This window comes from Pristis pectinata, chromosome 10 (genome assembly GCF_009764475.1).
Source record: "Pristis pectinata isolate sPriPec2 chromosome 10, sPriPec2.1.pri, whole genome shotgun sequence".
NCBI lineage: Eukaryota > Metazoa > Chordata > Chondrichthyes > Rhinopristiformes > Pristidae > Pristis > Pristis pectinata.
The window spans coordinates 46,335,485-46,347,843 of NC_067414.1; the positions used below are offsets into that span (position 1 = coordinate 46,335,485).

General features: G+C 41.4%; 1 protein-coding gene across 1 annotated transcript in view; it reads left to right on the plus strand.

The window, feature by feature from the left end:
- The first annotated feature begins 4,339 nt into the window (after positions 1-4,339).
- Positions 4,340-12,359, plus strand: part of LOC127575055 (synaptotagmin-like protein 1) — a 198,593-nt gene continuing 190,573 nt past the window's right edge. The window contains exon 1 of the mRNA XM_052024688.1: positions 4,340-4,371. The gene's annotated coding sequence lies outside the window, so the exon portion shown is untranslated. The remainder of the gene's footprint in view (positions 4,372-12,359) is intronic.

Below are 12,359 nucleotides of genomic sequence, written 5' to 3' on the forward strand. Positions count from 1 at the left end.
GTTTTCCAGAGAGTGAACCCGCGGAAAGCATCTGGCCCGGATGGTGTCCCTGGCCGCATCCTTAGAGCTGGCGGGGATATTTGCAGACACTTTTAACCTCTTCCTGCTTCAATCTGAGGTTCACACCTGCTTTAATAAGACTACTATCACCCTAGTACCTTAGAAAAACAAGGTAATGTGCCTTAATGATTAGTGCCCGGTGGTTCTGACATCCACCATAATGAAGTTCTTTGAGAGGCTGGTCATGGCATGCATTAATTCCAGCCTCCTAGACAACCTTGACCCACTGCAATTCTGGACAGCAAAGACACCTATGTTAGACTATTGTTTATTGACTGCAGCTCCACCTTCAATACTATAATTCCAAGCAAACTCAACACCAAACTCCAAGACCTGGGACTCAACACCTCCCTTTGCAACTGGATCCTTGACTTCCTGACCAACAGACTGCAATCAGTAAGGATAGGCAGCAGCACCTCGGGTGTGGTTATCCTCAACACTGGTGCCCCACAAGGCTGTGTCCTAAGCCCCCGACTTTACTCCTTATACACTCACGACTGTGTGGCCAGATTCTTAACTCCATCTATGAGTTTGCAGATGAAACCACCATAGTGGGCCGTATCTCAAATAACGATGAGTCAGGGTACAGGAAGGATATAGAAAGCTCAGTGACATTGTGTCATGACAACAAACATTCCCTCAATGTCAGCAAAATAAAAGAGCTGGTCATTGACTTCAGGAAGGGAGGGCAGTGCACATGCTCCTGTTTACGTCAACAGTGCTGAGGTCGAGAGGATTGAGAATTTCAAGTTCCTAGGTGTTAACATCGTCAATAATCTGTACTGGTCCAACCATGTTGACGCCTTGACCAAGAAAGCTCACCAGCACCTCTACTCCCTTAGGAGGCTAAAGAAATTTGGCATGTCTCCTTTGACCCTCACCAATTTTTATTGATGCACCATAGAAAGCATCCTATCCAGATGTATCACGGCTTGGTATAGCAACTGCTCTGTCTGTGACAACAAGAAACTGCAGAGAGTTGTGGACACAGCTCAGCACATCACAGAAACCAGCCTCTCCTCCATGGACTCTACCTATACTTCTTGCTGCCTTGGTAAAGCAGCCAGCATAATCAAAGACCCCACCCACCCGGGACATTCTCTCTTCTTCCCTTTCCCATCAGGCAGAAGATACAAAAGCCTGAAAGCACAGACCACCAGGCTCAAGGACAGCTTCTATCCCGCTGTTATAAGACTATTGAATGGTTCCCTAGTACATTAAGATGGACTCTTGACCTCACAATCTACCTTGTTATGACCTTGCACCTTATTGTCTATTTGCATTGCACTTTCTCTGTAACTGTAACACTTCATTCTGCATTCAGTTATTGTTTTACTTTGTACTACCTCAATGCGCTGATGTAATTAATTGATCTGTATGAACAGTATGCAAGACAAGTTTTTCACTATACCTTGGTACACGTGACAATAATAAACCAATTTACCAATTTACCATGGAGGGGAGGCTGGTGTTTGTGATGTGCTGAGCTGTGTCCACAACTCTCTGCAGTTTCTTGCGGTATTGGGTAGAGCAGTTGCCATACCAAGCCATGATGCATTCGGATAGGATGCTTTCTATGGTGCATCTATAACAATTGTGAAGAGATTACCAGGCATACAGTGGAGAAGATTCAAGAGTGTGCTCAAAACATCCTTGAAGAAATGCAACATTGCCACTGACTCCTGGTGATCTCTGGCCCACGATCGCTCAAAGTGGAGATGGAGCAATCAGAATGATATTGAGAATGTCAAGGCCATGTGTCAAGAGGTCCTGCGTAAGTGGCAGAAGGTGCGGACAACATCACAAGCTACCCACTCGCTCATCTTATCAGCCATCACCTTCCCACCTGTGGAAGAGTTTGTGGCTCCCATATTGACCTCATAACAACCTCAGAATCCACAAAACTGGAGTGGAAGTAAGTCATCTTTCATTCTAATCTGTTGCACAAGAAGAAATAGTCATCGTGAGCAGAATTCAATGGCAATCCAGCAGCATCCAAGGTCCAGCTTAGGATAAATTACAATACCAAAACAGCATAAAATGTAGAAAGGTATTATTTAGTTTGCTTCATTTAAAATGGCATCATACTAATATTAATAATCAGATATAGCATTGTTACACAGTGAGGATTACAGTACAGACATTGGCATTCAAAACTGATTATGCCATGCCAATTCTTCTGACAGTTTGGGACATTCCAATTCCTTTGTGGTGCATCCTTATTACATACCTGTACTGGTTGAACAGTAGTCCTTCATGCCTTCCCTTGAAATAGCATCAGGGTCTGCAAACAGAGAGTTAAAAAGCTATTTAAAGTCTTGCCATCAACCCCATTCCAAAATTCTATATTGCCCTGTGATAGCACACATTGATTGCACTTATGGAAACCAGGTCTTTTTAAAATCTTAAGTGAAAGGATAAGTTGTTAAACTATACATACCTGAATGTGATATGGAGGAGGTGAAAGGCAGCATCTCCTCTCCCCGATTGCTACAGGCACTCCCGATCGGAAAAAATACAATTTTTATTCTTCATTCCCAATCTGTTCACCTTTGGTCAAACACTAATATCTCACTCAGCCTGCCCTGGCATGCTCCTTTCGTTCTCTGACAGTTCTCCATTGTCTTATTATTGTTGATTTCCATTTGATGCAGAATATATCATTTCATGTCGACGTCTTCATGCTTTTTTCCGAATATTGTTTATGAAACTGCTGGAGATTTATTTTAATCCATGTGTATAACCTGAATGCATTTGCTAAACTCAATCATAAAAGCAACCTGTGTAGTAATATCAGTTGATCTATAATTGAAATGTAAGTGGTGTTGTTATATTCTCCCTATGTAATTTTTTAAATTTTCTTGGTAGTATTTTTAACTTGCCTTGTGATACAAACTGGGGCCAACTCAAAGCTTGTCTTGTACAACTGCATGCCATTTACTGATATGTGTTGTAGCATGATTAAGCAAAATTGCAATTTTTTTCAGTTAATTTGCTCAGTTAATAATTTAATCCAATAACACAAAACTGTTAGCTTGAGATACGTATATCTCTAATGTGGCCATTTTTAAAGTATTTTGCACTCATACCTTTGCATCCTAATAATGATAATATAAAACTACTTTAATTTGACATGTCTTTGAAAGTGCCAGTATTGATTAACCAAGCCATTAAAACGTATGGGAACCTGTACTTTACAAATAGAGGCATTGAGCATAACTTCTAGGAAATAAGGAAATAATCTGCTCCCAGCTGGAGTATCGGGTTTGATTCTTGGCACCACAGTTTAGAAAGACTGTGAAGGCTGTGGAGTGAATACAGAAAAGATTCACTGAAATGCTCCCAGGGATGTGGAATTACAGCCAAGAGGACAAATTTGTGAGGCTAAAGCCGAAATACTGTATGCGGGAAAATCCATTTATGCTTGTTTTTAGGTGCAAGAAATACAAAATATGTGATTTTGCATATTTTGCAGTGTTGACACACATTTCCTGAAGTCCAGGAAACTCAACTGGGTGCATCCTGTCACAATTCATTTTAATGCTGATCTCATTTCCCAGATGTATCATGTGAACATAATGCTCCCACGAATGTCCGTGACTTGTCATTTACTTAACAGCAGAAACTGGATCAAAAGGTTCTGACTTACAACCTACGTTTTTATTTCACAGTTCAATAAGGAGCACATTGTGCACCAAGTTGTGAACTATGTTTGACTTGAAATGTGCCTGGAATATTATCGTTGAATGTTGAGAGTCATCTCCTGTAATTTTTATTATGGTGAAACATTGTTGCCTGCAGCCCTCGGTATAGATAAAGGCTTTGGTGAACTAATGTCACTGATTGTGAGGATTCAGGACCACCTTCTGCAGAGGATATGGTGGCCTGCTTCAAGCTCATGGAATCTAACTTGGGAGATCCAGGCACCATTACCGCACTCCCCACCACTCAATACTGCTACTCCCAATATGAGACTGCCATCAAGAGATCACTTTATTACCACTTCCCACAGGTCAGCATGTAGACGATGTTGCTGCTTGGTGTGGCAAGCAAAAAGAAGCGTGTGTGTGAAATGCAGAGTTTGGGTGGATTGGGTGACTGCTTTGCAGAGCACCTGTGTTCAGTCCACAGGGGCAACCCTGAGCTTCCCGTTGCCTACTGCTTTAATTCTCCACCCTGATCCCACTCCAACATATTGGTCTGTGTCTTCCTATGCTGTTATAAAGAGGCTCAATGCGAGGAACAGCACCTCATCTTCCATCTAGGCACATTATAGACTTCTGGACTCAATATTGAATTCTACAACTTCAGGTAATTTGATTTCTTCGTCCGTCTCAGTTGTCTATCTGTGATATTTTGTAGTTTGTTGTTTTTTTGATCTCCTTTTTTCATTTTTTTCCTATGAGAATGGCAGACATCCCAACCATATTTGCCAGTCATGTCCTCTTGTCCTGCATTTCACTACTCCCACATTCTTTTGTCTACATTATCACTCTCTAACTGCTCCCATTCACTCATTGACCAGATAACCTTGTTTACAGCTTGTCCCCATGAGCACCCCAGTTTCACTCTATTAGGAACACCACTACCCTCTCTGCAGCTTCACAAGTTTCTTTTGTCTCCTTCCCAATTCTGACGAAGGGTCTTCTGCCCAAAACATTAGCTCTGTTCCTCTTCCAACCCATGCAGCCTGACCTGATGAACATTTCCAGCATTTTCTGTTTTTATTTGGGGTTTTAATGCCTTTTAAAGGAGGTAAACCATAATAGTGATTTCTTAAAGAAGTGTCCCATTTTCACTATTTTTGGTGGCTTCTCATTTTGCACAGTGTTAACCCTTGCACACATTTAGTGCAGCAAAAATGGGTGCAGGCCAATTTCTAAGCATGAAATTTTTCTCAGAGCAGAAAAGGGTAAAGGGAAATTTACTAAAGTTGTGAATTGTTTTGATAGAGAAAATAAAGAGAAAGTATTTCCAATAGCCAAAAAGCAATAACCACAGATGAAAGGAGATTAGCAGAAGAAAATGAAGAAAACAATTTAATGTGTTGGGTTTGCTATGTGAAACCTGATGTTGGTGGATACAGACACAATGATAGCTTTTGATAAGACATTGGATTAGTACAGAGATGAGGAGATAGAACAGAGGAGTGGGACAAATTGTTCTTTTCTGTAAAATAACCACTGCAGGTCAATGGCCTCATTCTTGCTAAATATTCTGTTATATGATTTCAGCAATGTTAACCCAACATTACTTAAATGAGTTCCACATTATCTCACTGAGATGCAACCAAATTCCTCCAGCCCCAATTGCTCCCAAGTGTTGGCTGAGACATCCAGAACCAGAAGTCAGGGTGCAGCCATGAACACCAGATCACAGGCCCATTCTCCAGGTCCTCCCCAGGTTACGAACGCCCAACTTACGGACAGTCCATACATACGGATGAGTGATTGGGAGACTGACAGTAGGATTTGCCACTGTTGTGGGGGCTGCAGGCATCTTCTGCCGGATGGGAACAAGGTACTTCCATGTGTCTTCTCTTCCCCGCCACCCCACCCGAGCCACAACAACTGAGCCGAGCAGAGCTGGGAGCACTGAGCAGACTCACTCACTCAATCAGTAAGTCAGTGAGTCCAGCTAGTGGCTGCTCTTCCCACACCTGCTCTCTCTCCCCTCATAGCTGTTTCTGTGATCCTCTCCTCACACTGTTTTTGTTCATTTCCGGTGTTAAGAACAGTTCTCAGGAATGGAACCCTGTTGTAGGACATAGGGAGGCTGCCAGTTCTTTTTTTTGACCCATTGATAGACTTTAATCCGAACAAGCAGTAGATCAGTGGAGACCACTATGTTTTTTTATGGTTGCAAGCCACAAAAGAATTGGCTGTTCTCAGAGATACTATTTGGTATTGGTATTGGTATTGGTTTATTATTGTCACTTGTACCGAGGTACAGTGAAAAACTTGTCTTACAAACCGATCTTACAGGTCAATTCATTACACAGTGCAGTCACATCAAGTTAGTACAGAGTGCATTGATGTAGTACAGGTAAAAAAAACAATAACAGTACAGAGTAAAGTGTCACAGCTACAGAGAAAGTGCAGTGCAATAAGGTGCAAGGTCACAACAAGGTAGATCGTGAGGTCATAGTCCATCTCATTGTATAAGGGAACTGTTCAATAGTCCTATCACAGTGGGGTAGAAGCTGTCCTTAAGTCTGGTGGTATGTGCCATCAGGCTCCTGTATCTTCTAACCAATGGAAGAGTAGAGAAGAGAGAATGTCCCGGGTGCGTGGGGTCTTTGATTATGCTGGCTTCTTCACCAAGAGAATGAGAGGTAAAGACAGAGTCCAAGGAGGGTAGAGTGGTGTCCGTAATGCGCTGGGCTGTGTCCACAACTCTCTGCAGCTTCTTGCGGTCTCGGGCAGAGCAGTTGCCATACCAAGCCATGATACATCCTGATAGGATGTATCCTATTGGTGCATCGGTAAAAGTTGGTGAGAGTCAAAGGGGACAAACCAAATTTCTTTAGACTCCTGAGGAAGTAGAGGCGCTGATGAGCTTTCTTGGCCGTGGCATCCACATGGTTTGTCAAGGACAGGTTGTTGGTGATGTTCACTCCCAGGAACTTGAAGCTGTCAACCCTCTTGACCTCAGCACCATTGATGTAGACAGGTGTATGTACACCGCCCCCCTTCCTGAAGTCAATGACCAGCTCTTTAGTTTTGTTGATATTGAGGGAAAGGTTATTGTCATGACACCATTCCACTAAGCTCTCTATATCCTTCCTGTACTCCGATTCATCACTGTTTGAGATACGGCCTACAACGGTGGTATCATCTGCAAACTTGTAGATGGAGTTAAAGCAGAATCTGGCCACAGTCATGAGTGTATAGGGAGTAGAGTAGAGGGCTGAGGACGCAGCCTTGAGGTGCGCCAGTGTTGAGAATAATCATGCCGGAGGAATTGCTGCCTATCCTCACTGATTGCAGTCTGTTTGTTAGAAAGTCAAGGATCCAGTTACAGAGGGAGGTGTTGAGTCCTAGGTCTCGGAGTTTGGTGACAAGCTTGCTTGGTATTATTGTATTGAAGGCAGAGCTGTAGTCAATAAACAATAGTCTAACGTAAGTGTCCTTACCGTCCAGATGCTCCAGAACTGAGTGAAGGGCCAGGGAGATGGCATCCGCTGTAGACCTGTTTTGGCGATAGGCAAATTGCAATGGGTCCAGATTGTCTGGTAGGCTGGAGTTGATGCATGCCATGACCAGCCTCTCAAAGCACTTCATGATGGTGGATGTCAGAGCCACTGGTCGGTAGTCATTGAGGCATGTTATCTTGCTTTTCTTTGGTACCGGGATGATAGTGGTCTTCTTAAAACAGGAGGGAACCTGAGATTGAAGCAGGGAGAGGTTGAATACGTCCGCAAATACTTCTGCCAGCTGATCAGCACAAGATCTGAGCACACGGCCAGGGACACCATCTGGGCCAGGTGCTTTCCTCGTGTTCACTCTTCGGAAGACTGATCTTATGTCCTCCACTGTGATCACAGGTTCAGCTGCGTTGGTGGCTGTCAGAGTGGATGGTGACAATCCACTTCCTTTTTGTTCAAAACGTGCATAGAATTCGTTAAGTTCATCAGGAAGGGATGCACTGTTGTTAGCTATGCAGCCTGACTTTGTCTTGTAGCCTGTTCTGGCCTGTAAACCCTACCATAACTGACGGCTGGTCAGGGACTCTTATTTTGAGTTGGTATTGCCTCTTGGTATCCCTTATAGCTTTACGAAGGCCTCACTTTCTTGTACAGATCAGGATTACCAGATTTGTGTGCGGCGGTCCTCTCCTTCAGTAGGGAGTGGATCTCCCGGATCATCCATGGCTACCTGTTTGGGAACACCTGTATTGTCCTTAATTCTCTTGCTCCATTATTTATCTGCTGGGCACAATGGCCTTGAGTGTTAGCCTTTGGCTAACAATGCAGTTTCTGCATGCTTTGTGTCACAGACGCAAAAATCTGTTACAGCCTTCACACTTCATTCAAAGTGTGAGGTTCCATTAAAGCCCACAGGCTCAGGCAGGTAACTGGCCAATAAAGAGGAATTTTTTTAACTTAAAAAAAGTTAAAAATTGCTTTAAAATAGTTTGCATATCCACTGAAGCTGTCAGCTGGAGCTCAGTGCTGCAAATCTTGCACAAGGGTCATAGGCTTTGTATTCTAACCCCACTTCAGATGTGGGAGAACTCAAGTCACTTGACACTTCTGTGAGAATTTGGAAATCTGCTATACTGCTGAAGGACTGTCTTTTGGATGAGACCATTAAATGAAGGCTCCATCTATCTCCTTAAGTGGACATAAAAGATCCCAAGGCACTATTTGTATAAGGAATCCACAGTTTTCTTGATGTCTTGACAGATTCACACCTCAACCAACATTCAAGTTTATATAGGCGTTTATTTCAGTGCTGGTTGTGGAACTTTTCTGTCGGCAAACCAGATGTTACTTCTTCTGCAATGTAACAAGGACTGCATTTCAAAAAATGCATTTTATTGGTTGTAAACAGTTTGGAAGATCCTGAGGATGTAAAAATAATTACATAATTTGCAAGTCTTTCTTTATTTCCCTTCTGTTCCTGGGGATTCATTATTCATCTTGAAGGGGAAATCCAAAAGATAAATCCGCTGATTGATTCGAAACCAACACCATTTTCAGCCAAGTGAGGCCACAAGGTGTAAAATCTAACAAAGCTGCAACACCTATGGAGTCTTGTCAACTCAATGAATCTGTAGAATTCACTGAGTTATCACAGTTGTTCCAGGAGTTGATTGGCCAGAATAAGATACATTGCTGTCACGAGCAAGGATTTAATTAATGCTGAAGTTTGTAAAGTTCAGTTATGCAACCAGAGCAACCAGTTTGATATGTTGATTAGGAACTGTACAACTTAATAACAGGGGTGATATTTTCTGTGTTTCACCATTGATGTTGATTCAGCTTCTTCACATTGACAGAGCGAACACTCCTCAAGCACTTAGTGCATTTTGTTGAAAGCAATCACCGTTTGAATTAAAATATTCACAAAAGGAACCAACTGATAATTTAATGTAATTGTTTAAATTTTAAAGATGCTGATTGCAACATAGAAACAGAAAATAGTAGCGGTAGGAGGCTATTCTGCCCTTCGTACAAGCTCTGCCATTCAATGCAAACACTTTTCTCAATACCATATTCCTGCTCATCGACTTGACACCTTTTGTGTCTAGAAATCCATTTGTTTCCTTCTGAAATACATTCAGTGCTATACTAGAGATTTATGACTGAAGAAATTTCTCCTCATCATAGCCTAAATGTCTAACTTCCTATCCTGAGACTGTGACCCCTGGTTCCCTGGTTCTAACCTTTCTTCCTCTCCTACCCCAAACCCTAGCCAGGCAAGCTTCTACACTCCATCCAGCCTATCTTGCCCTGTCAGAGTTTTGTATGTTTCAATGAGATCTCCTCTCAGTCTTCTAAACCTTAACGAAGAGAAGCATTATCAACCAAATCTCTTCATACAAAAGTCATACTATCCCAGAAATTAGTTTGCTGAACCTTTGTTCCTGGTATGATGAGCAGATCCTTTCCAAGGTTAAGAGAAACCAAAACTACACAGAATACTCCAGGAGTGGTATCACCAAGAATTTGCATAAATCTTGTCAGATATCCCTGCTCCTGTACTCAAAACCACTCACAATGTTGGACAACATACTCTTTATCTTCTTAACTCCTTGCTTCACCCGTATGTTTGCTTTCAGTAACTGGCATACAAGGACACACAGATCCCTTTGTATATCAACAGTTTTTCAATTCTCTATCTTTCTGTCTTTCCTACCAAAGTGGATAACTTCCCATTTATCCACGTTATGTTGCATCTGTCATGTTTTTGCCCACACATTCAATTTGACAAAATCACCTCAAAGACTATTTGCATCCTCCTCATAACTCACAATCCTATCCAGTTTAGTTATTGGCTAATTTAAAAATATTACCTTTGATTTTCTTATCAAATTATTGATATATACAGTGAACCACTGAGTATCATTGTGGGGTGTCATTACCACAGCGAGCTGTGTAATACTTGTCTACATCCACCGGGAAACATAAATTAATTAATATCCTAAGGCAAGGGAAGTATGTCCTGAGATTAAAATCAATTATCCATTTACAGGCCAAGCAATCATCTGAGGCTTTCTTCTAAGTGCTTTACCTAACAAAATCTTACACCACTTGTACATTTACCTTTGTAGCTCACCACAACAAAGTAAAATTGTATATTTATCATGTATCATCAGCAGAAATAGATTTGAGCCTACAGCTGCAGGATGGTACAACTAACCTAAAAGCCAAATATTGCAGATGCTGAAAATCAAAAATCAAAAACAGAGAATGCTTGAAATTCTCAACAAATCAGAAAGCATCTGATTAGTCAGTGGCCAGCAACATTAACTCTGCTCTCCCTCCTCAGATGTTGCTTAACCTGATTAATAGTTCCAGTTTTAACTGTTTTTTTTACTTTTCGTATGAATAAGCTTTCACAAGTAAATGAGATTGGAAAATTGTTTACTTTAATCCCGGGCACCATTATTAATATATATTTTAATATTTTCTGGCCCAATGAGCCCACACCACCCAATTACACCCATGTTAACCTGCTAACCTGTGTGTCTTTGGAATGTGGGAGGAAATCAGAGCATCCAGAGGAAACCCACGCAGTCGTGGGGAGACCGTACAAGCTCCTTGCAGATGGCGGTGGGAATTGAACCATGATCGCTGGTGCTGTAGTAGCATTACACTAACCGCTACGCTACCGTGCCGTCCTTATTTTTGATGCAACAGTTTCATAAATGTTTAAATAAACAAGTGGCATAACCACAATTTCCTGTAACTAGGCTGAACTAGTGCAAGAAATAGTATTGTGTGAGTTTGGTATTCTATAGCTGTCAGCACTCTGCTAGTTGCTAGAGCAGAATCAGAAAGATAAGAGAAAAAAGAAAAGCTACTTAAAAATCCAGCACTAATCTGCCTTGACACAAATTGTGTATGCCTTTATTTGAAGACAGCTTACATTATGCATTATTGTCATATGTAGTAATATTACAGAACCTTATTGTGTTATATAGTTTACTTCAAGGAAAAGATGTACTTCACTGCAGGCCACAATGAGATTAACAAAGAATGCATCTGCCACACCTTGTAGACTTGAGCACTACTCCATGTAGGCTAATTTGCTGAATAGTTTGTGGCAGTTTCCCTTTCATTTTGTTCCTCAACTTTTTTCCTCACCATAGTTTCAATGTGTCCATAGCTCCTTCCTTTTGTTTCCTGCCTCAGCCAAAGCTTTCAAGTTTTCTTGTTCTTGATAGTCTTATCCAAGAGAAACTGCCAGCTGAGGTGGCTTTGCTTCCTTTGCAGAGTTCAGTGTTGCTGAATTACTTGTTACCTCTTTCAGATTATCTCAGTTTTCTGTTTTGTATTTTGGATATCCCAGCTTCGAGGCATAATTCATAATTCCATTTGGGTGATTACAATCCTTAAACAGTAATTTGCTGCCCCTTTATCAGATCTACATCCTCTAATTCAAATCATTAAAATTTTATCAATATCCAAATATTACTGAATAATCTATTCTTTTTTTTAAAAAAGATCTAGTTTGTTCACAATGTTTTTTTTATATAGTCAATTTTACTGATAGAATGAGAAAGATCTTCCATCCAGAAAATGATGCAAGGGTTTAATTTACAAACGCACTCTCATGCAAGTCAACTAATTTCATGATGTTAATGCTTGATTCATGCATTGTGCTCCATGCAAATAACCTTAGTGCTAAAGGCCAGAAGTGTGCCACCAATCCACCAACTTCTTACAGCTGAGTGGTACAAGTTTTTATTGTTTAAACAAAATGATCAAAATGGAATGCAGCATTTTGTTCTCTGTTCCTGAATTTCTGGAAACTGAAGATGAGGCTGGAAGAAGAGAAAGAGGTGGCCTGCTTTTACATCAGATGGCCTGTCCATAATGATATCCAGGACTGTCAGATAACTGTCTTTTGCAGTTTTTAGTTTATGGAGCAGCCTGTGATGGAACTGTGCCAGCTCCTGAAAACTGAAGTGCAGGTTGCCCTTGGGTTAGGGACTGCATTGGCAATAGCAGCTGTCTGCTATTTGAAAATGCTTGCTGCATGTTTTTCATCTGATAAAAAGCTGCGGCATGAATGGGTTTTAAAGCCAGTGACTTGCAAGGAATTGTATCAAAAGAGCAAAAAACATTT